This window comes from Bufo bufo, chromosome 1 (genome assembly GCF_905171765.1).
Source record: "Bufo bufo chromosome 1, aBufBuf1.1, whole genome shotgun sequence".
Lineage (NCBI taxonomy): Eukaryota > Metazoa > Chordata > Amphibia > Anura > Bufonidae > Bufo > Bufo bufo.
The window spans coordinates 756,652,977-756,661,267 of NC_053389.1; the positions used below are offsets into that span (position 1 = coordinate 756,652,977).

An 8,291-nucleotide genomic window follows, 5' to 3' on the forward strand; every position below is an offset into this window, starting at 1 on the left:
TGAGAATCAGTAAGAAAGAAGACCCCCTGAAAGAATACACATGTGTACCGCATACGTGACAGTCCTCCCCAATTGTTCAGACGTCTCGAGAGTGCAAGCATTCTCCTACAAGTATGGGCAGCGGGGCGGTCAGTTCCTGTTCTATCTACTTCCTCACACCACTTTATGGCTGTTGGGCCTTGAAGCAAGAGGTGAATTTAGGCACTGTTCATGCGGGCACTGTCCGGCTGACACTGGTATGAGGCCCTCTCGTACTGCATATGGGGGTACTCCCGCTCTGATTATCAGGGTTCCCTGGATACGGAAATGTATGAGAAGACGGGATTTGTAATTGTAAATATGGAAATTAGAATCTATTTCTAGAATGACACCATCAACCACCATGTGTTATGGTGCTGTATTTCATTTTTTATTTTTATTTTTTACCAAACATTTTAATTTTTATTAGAACTCAAGGATGACTCTGCTCATGACGCAACCAATAAAATATGTCCCTAAAAATATATTCGTACAAAAAAATAAAAAATAGGTCTGTGTAATAAAAAAATATAAAAAATCTGCAAGTTTACATGAGTTTTTACACCAATCAGAAATAAAAGCAAAAAAAAACAGGTGTGTAGAAACAACTTCCAAAGCCAGGACCGCGGTAACACGTGGGGAGGGATTAGCTGGTGTCTATCCGGCCATTGTAAGCGTACAGATGTGCATCCAGCTCTTCTGCCGATAACTGCTGCTTAGTTTTTCTGCCTGCTTCCTGTTCTTGGCCCTGACTTCCTTCTCTGACACCTCTTCTGATTCCACCACAAACACCAAACCCTGTGGGCTCTCTCGTGGTCGCGTGATATCCTCCCTACTCTGACTGTAGAGGTCTTCTCTGTGCTTCTATCTGTGATGTGACCAACTGAATGTTCATGTGGCGACCATCTAATGGTACACCGTTGTACTGTTTCATAGCCTTCACTGGAATTACCACTTCTGCACCTCACTACTGTCTCCTGTGGTTAACCTCGTGTCATCTTGTGTAATTATTGTGTGCCTAAAAACTGCATTTCCTATTTTTCAACTTTTCTGGTAAAATGTAATGTGCCTGATTCAACAGCAGGTGGCAGCAAACAAGGCAGAGCTACAGTCTCATAGAATGGATCTGTCTATTTCATTTCACATTTCTGCCCCTCCATGTCAAATCACCTATGTCACATCAGCTCTCCATGTCACATTTCTCCCCCTCCGTGTCCCATTTCACCCCCTCAATGTCACATTTCTCCCCCTCCATCCATGTCACATTTCTCCCCCTCCAAACCATGTCACATCACCCCCTTCGTGTCATATCATGATCACATCATTACCCCCTATTGTGTCACATTTCTCCCCCCCCATAGCACATCACCCCCCCCCCCCCCCCCCGGCCGGCCCTGGCCCCATCCCCATGTCACAGACTACAGACATTGTCCCCCCTCCCATCATGTCACGGTCACCACCCCCCCCCCCCTCCATTTATGATTGTTGTTTGTGTAATAATTTTTTTTAAACACATTTATGCCGTGCACTCTGGCGCTAGTGCGCTCATCAGTGATCACCTACCCACCTGTCCTGCTGCTACGGCAATCTGGCTGTATGTGAGTCAGACTCACAGACACAGTCAGCTCCAGTCCCTGCTGCAGCCCACCGCCGCTGCCCCACTCGCCAGTCACACCCCCCTGGCCTGACCCCGTGACCGTGTTTCCGGGCCCGTGCCGTTCTGTGAGTGAGGGCCGGGGGTGCACGCAGGCTTGGGCGAGCAGCTGGCGGCGCAACTCACAAGTAAGTGATTTTAAAAAAAAAGGTTCATTTTTCCGCCCTCCCCCAGGGTGCGCCCTAAGGCAGCCGCTTGGTCTGCTTTATGGTAGCGCCAGCCCTGCCCCCCTGTGGAGGAGTGGGCGAGTCCCATTTCCTGCAGGAAGGGTGGGGACCAGTTTTAGTCAGTCTAGGTTACCCCCTGCTAGGAGAAGAAAGCATGGGCTGGGCACGTCGCTGTTGGATGTGCCCACGCCAAGATCAACCAAGCCAGCTAGAGCACCTTCAGCTCTGATGGATACGGAGGCCACAGCTTAAGAGCCTCAGGAGCCAGGAAAGAGTGACTCCCTGGTATAGCATAATTCAGAGACAGACTACAGAGAGAAGTTGCAGTACACAGAGAAAGCTAAGTTATACAGCTATCCTGACAGTACAGCAGAGCCAGAGAGCAACATATGTAGCAGAGAGGAATTTGCCTGCCACAGTTTCAATGCCAAAGCCTCCTGGGAATCAAGATAAAGTCTGTAAACTGCTGGAGAAACATTTATGCCAAGTAAAGCGGTTATTCAACTTCATCACAAAGTCTGGAATGTATTTCTTCAAATCCCTCAATTATTTACCCTATTTGCTCTGCTTCGGATGACAATGGCTGGGTTCCAGTGTATCCAGGTAGGAGCACCATGACACGTGCACCAACATTAAGGGACATTTAGGCCACCCTACATCACTCAGGCATTCCTACAGCTTGGTACCATCTACTACATCACTAAGACGGGCCCTGTTCCCTTGTTGCTTCACTGCAACTGGCGTCACGAAAAACATTTGCTTTAAGTGACTCATGGCCGTTGCCATGCGTCGCACATCCGCATTTCTTTCAAAGTGCACATTGGCGGTACCTAAACTTCTGCTGGTTCAGTTGTAGCGAACAGCTGCCTTCTGCAGGGTGCCAAATTCTGCAAACAGCTCCTGAATGTCTGTGTCTGAAAACCCAAAATCCACACAAGCAGCTTGTCTCTGGTCTCCATTCTGGCACCAAACCCACTTGTCCGGGAGCTGTTTGGGCCTGCTGTAAGGTGTAAGTCGGTTTCTGCCACCTCTGTTTAGCAGCAGGTGTTATGGTATCTGATTGTCTTTAAATCTTAGATTGTTTGACTTTGACCCATTTTTGGTTAAAGAAGACATTCTCGGGGAAATACTTTAGTTTTGGTTCATATACAGATGTGTTGACCCTTTTATTAGCTCAAAATCGGTTAAGGATTCCAATTTCCCATAAAAAAAAGAATTCAATACAATTTTTTTTATGTGCACTTATAGCAGGGACGCATTCCCAGACACACTTGGAACAGCTGATCAAAGATCAGATCAAATTATAAAATTATTTGCCATGCCATAAAAGTGACTAGCAGGGTGATGGCACTTGTACTCCTCCTACAATGCCTAACTGCTGCAGTACTGCGGTAAAACCATGGGCCACATTTACTAGGACTGGTGTAAGATATGCCAGGCCAGCCTTCGTAAACAGTGCTGTCTCATCTGCAGGCTGTCCATGTGTAGCAAGCCACAGGTGAGGAGGAGACTATAGGAGTAGTTGTACTCACGATGGCAGTACTCGCTATGTCGCTCCTTTGACCATGCAGTTTTAGGAAGGCTGCACCTTTTCTTCCCTTCCAGGCACACTCTGGTTTCGGGGCCCCTGCTTGATGTTCGGTGGGGTGTTCTTGGTATAGATGAGTTTTGAGGTGTAAGGTAGTCTCTGAACAGAGGGCCCTTCTGAGCTTTTAATATAATGGGGAACCTGAAGCTTATTGATCCCAACAATATGCTAAAAGGTCTGTAGCCACAATGTAGATGTGTTACCCTTCTCTGACAACATTTCTGCACTTTCCCTTATGTGGCTGTTCAACTTTCTGTAAAATCCAGCAGTTTCTCCTCTCTAGGGCTGGCCCATATGATGTCACTTTGCTTCTGTTTAATCTACAGGGTGAAGCATTCCCTGGTAAGAGCTGGTCTGTGGCTGCACACACATCCACTGCTCACATTAGACTGACTTCCTTCCTCCTAGACAGGAAGAGGTGGTACCAGCCCATCCTAGCAACAGAAACTAGGGAACTCCCTCCATATTCAGCCCTAAGGACAAGCAATATACAAAATACAGTGACATTAACTCTTGCAATGGGACACTGCATATGCGCCCACAGAAAATCCCGTAGCCCACAGCTTCTGTAGATTTCAGGTATAATGTATGGTAATTTCAGGTATATATTACGACAAGTATGCCCCACGGCTGCACAAAGCCTTATCCATTTTTTATTATTTTTTAACTGCTATGCGAGTGTCACGAGGGTGTCAAGACCCACGCCTGGCTCCGTTATACCCGGGGTCAGGAAGTCACAGCGGTTGGCTGCGCGCTCTATGTAAAATAGGGCTGTTTCCTTATGGTAGCTTTCTGGGTTTGCTTTGCAACCCTTTTTGGCTCACTCAGGGACCCGTAGCTCCTTCTCCTCAGCTGTTCCTTGTCCAGCACTCCCAACCTCCTTATATTCCCCTCTCACACTTCTCTGGTTGCCAGATATAGAGCTTCCTGCCTGGGCATCTAGTCTGACCCTCTGGAGCTGTGTTGCTGGGTTCTCTGGTAGTTGGTCCAGAACGTTACCCTCCGGATCCCTGTTGGACCTTTGTGGTCTGCTGTGGTCACCCACCTGGGTGTATGTGTTTGTCTGTATTGTCTGTCCTCTCCCTGGTGTTTCCCTCTTAGTGTCAGTGGTGCGGACTAGCGATCCCACCGGCCCGTTCACTATCTAGGGCTCATTCTAGGGAAAGCCAGGGTTTAGGCACGTGATCGCCGCATGGGTGAGGAACCCGTCTAGGGACGTCAGGGCAGTCAGGTGCCAGCCGCAAGGTGAGTCAGGGGTCACCACCTTTCCCTCTCCCTTGGGCAGGGCTTTCCCTTTTCCCTCCCTGTGCGTGACGCCGGTCATTACAGCGAGTTGGAAAAGTGCAAAAAGTCAAGCATATTTGTGCAATGCCATTTGCGCAAAAGTGTACATTGTTTTTGCCCCAAAAAACATATAAGCCTTATAAATTGACTGCTCCATGTGTTTTTGCCGCCTTATTGCAATAGTTTTGTCAATGCCAGGGAAACAGCTCTTGAAAATGTTATGAAAATTTGCAGTTTTTACACAATTTAAAAAAAATCTGATTAGTAGTACAAGCTAAGACTGAACATATTAAATCCTCAGTAGTGTCAAGAAGTGATGGTCAGTTCGCAGTGTTTGAGAACTGCCCGATGAAGGCCCCCGGCGGCTGTTCTCGGAACTGCCTGCTCCCCGTGACTGCATTTGATTTCAGACCGGCTCCCGACACAGGTAAGGGCTTACCTGTGCATCGCCGAACGGGTGAGTCTACCTTACTAAAGATGGCAGCCCGGATGTGTTCGCTGGCTAACACTGCGAACTGACCATCACTGGTGTCAAGATGCCAGAAAACTAGAGCAAAAAAAAATGCGGATTTGCAACTTTTTCATTTGTGCAAAACTTTTTGTGCAAATGCCCATGTTTGGAATACACAGTGGAGAGAATATTCCCATGATCGGTACCATAGTCGATCCATTGTCACCCGGACTGATGAAGTCGCTGCTGGCAAATATCTAATTGTCAGGAATTTATGTGACGTCCCTTGCTCCAAGTCATAGACACATATACGTCCGGAACAGATATTACCTTTGTTTGCAGCTTATTACACAATGTGTGCTCCATTGTCCTTGAGCATTTGGTATTTCATGGTATAATAAGCTTCCATGCTCACATACTTGATTTCACTTAACCTTTATGATTCTCCCTTGGCCTGAGCTCACATTCAATGTGACTGTGCCATAAACCTTTGGGTTCAGTCGGTTTGGAAGTGAAAGGGTGAACGGAATGGCCTTCGGCTCCACGCAGCTGGACCGGGCTATTCTGAGCGCTCCATAAACATCGAAAAAAATGAAAAACAGATTTATTAATACCCGGTCAAGAATGTGAATTATGTTCTGTATTCTTCATGATCCCTTTGTCTTCTTAAGCAATTACATCATGGTGCAGGGACCCCGAATACTGTATTGTCTGGAAGCTCAGCTGTGCTGCAGAAGGACCCAGGTGCAGGGCGAATCGCTGCACAAGCGCGGTCATCAGCTAGATTGCAATGTCTCAATATTACCCTATAGCCTCGTGCACACGACCATTGTTTGGGTCCGCATCCGAGCCGACCCATTCACTTCAATGGGGCCGCAAAAGATGCGGACAGCACTCCGTGTGCTGTCCGCATCCGTTGCTCCGTTCCGTGGCCCCGCTAAAAAAAATATAACTATAACGCTTTGCGTACAAGAATAGGCATTTATATTGAAGGCTGTCTGCGCCATTCCGCAAATTGCGGAACGCGCACGGACGCCATCTGTTTTTTGCGGATCCGCGATTGCATGAGGCCTATGAGTGTGTTCACATGCTGCAGATGTGCTGCAGAAATTTCTGAAACTGAAAATCCATTCCATGCCTCTAAATGCAATGCTGATGTGCCATGGGGGGGACTGAAATGTGACACAATAGGGGGTAATGATGTGATCATGATGTGACACGAAGGGGGTGATGTGACATGGATGGAGGGGGAGAAATGTGACATTGAGGGGGTGAAATGTGACAAGGAGGGGGAGAAATGTGACAAGGAGGGGGAGAAATGTGACAAGGAGGGGGAGAAATGTGACATGGAGGGGGAGAAATGTGACATGGAGGGGGAGAAATGTGACATGGAGGGGGAGAAATGAGAAATGTGAGATGGGGTATGATGGATGGGGGCCAGAAGGCTGACATGGGGGGCTAATGGCTGACATGGGGGCATGATGGCTGACATGGGAGAATGATGGCTGACATGGGGGTCTGATCTGAGGTCTGATTAACATTGGGGGCCTGATTGCTGGTCTGACCTGAGGTGTAATAGAAAATATTTTTTAGAGGGCGAAAAATATGGTACTCAAACCAGCGATTGTCTGAAGCAGAGAGAAGATACCAGGACCACACAGAGGAGAAGCCAGCTGCTGCGTGGGTCTTGCGTGGGTCCATATGTACCCCAGGGATTATTAAGGGTAAGGTGGACTAGTTTGGGCCCATGTGTACCCCAAGTGTCCGGGTCACCCTAGGGGTTATTATGTGTAAGGTGGTCTTGTGTAGACCAGGGCCAGGTGAGCTGCGAGGGGGGGGGGGGGGTCAGAATGGGTCAGAAAATGGCGGTTGTGTGCATGCACTATTTGCCTTCTTATGGTTCTTTACATTGATTTTGGTTTGTTTGTTTTTTAATTGTGCCTTTAATCTTGCTTATTTTTAAGCCATATTTACATAAAACATGAAAACCTCTCTGCTTTCACATGGCCGAACTATTGGAGCATTTTAGCGTCTGTATTGCGGCTGCAACAAACTAACAACAATGGGTCAACTGAACCATAGAGTTCAACTTCTGGGGCGAGAGGGTTGGGGGGGGGGGAGCAAAATGTAGCTTCGCTTGTGTTGGCAAAAATCCTTGTACCGGCCCTGTGTGTGCCCCATTCTAGAAATGCCTATTCTTGTCTTCTATGTGGTCTATCAGGGATCAGCAACCTTCGGCACTCCAGCTGTTGTGAAACTACAATTCCCAGCATGCTCTATTCACTTCAATAAAAGTTTTCAGAAGAGCAGAGCAAGTATGCATGCTGGGAGTTGTAGTTTCACAACAGCTGGAGTGCCGGAGGTTGCCTACCCTTGTTCTATAATGTTCTAAAATTTGTGGCACAGCCACATGGATGCAGAGAGCACATTTCTGACATCCGTGTGCTGTCTGAATGTTTTGCGGCCCCTAGAAATGAATGGATTCGTGTGTGATCTGCAGGAAATACAGATCAGACATGGACCAAAAATACGGTCGTCTGACTGTAGTCCAAGACTATGTGAATTTTTTGCTGTGCAGTTCATGGTTTTTCAGCAAGAACTGCGGCACATAATACCTTCAGTAATAAAGAACATCTGATCCCTAACTCAGTATTCCATAGGACACAGCTTCAGCCTGTCTCCCCTGCCTCCTGCTTGTGATAGGTTTCTCCTTGTCAGTTATTACGACAATTATGACGAGGTGGGGAGAGCAGTGAGAAGCTGCCTGCATCTTAGACCTCTTTCACACTACCGTATGGCTATGGCCTCATGCACATGGCCGTGTTCCGCGGCCGAGAGCGGTCCGTGGTAACCCGGCTGGGATTCCTGCTGACAGCAGGAGCGCACGGCGTCATTGGTTGCTATGACGCCGTGCGCTTCATGCCGCCACTGCACTATAGTAATACACTTGTAAATTACTGTACAACAGCGGCGGCATGAAGCGCACGGCGTCATAGCAACCAATGACGCCGTGCGCTCCTGCTGTCAGCAGGAATCCCGGCCGGGTTACCACGGACCCTGTGCTCTTCATAGATGAAAGCAGGTTCACACTGAGCACATGTGACAGACGTGACAGAGTCTGGAGACGCC

General features: G+C 48.0%; 1 pseudogene; it reads right to left on the reverse strand.

The window, feature by feature from the left end:
* Positions 1–664: 664 nt before the first annotated feature.
* Positions 665–2,877, reverse strand: LOC120987240 (annotated as a pseudogene).
* Between the last annotated feature and the right edge of the window lie 5,414 nt (positions 2,878–8,291).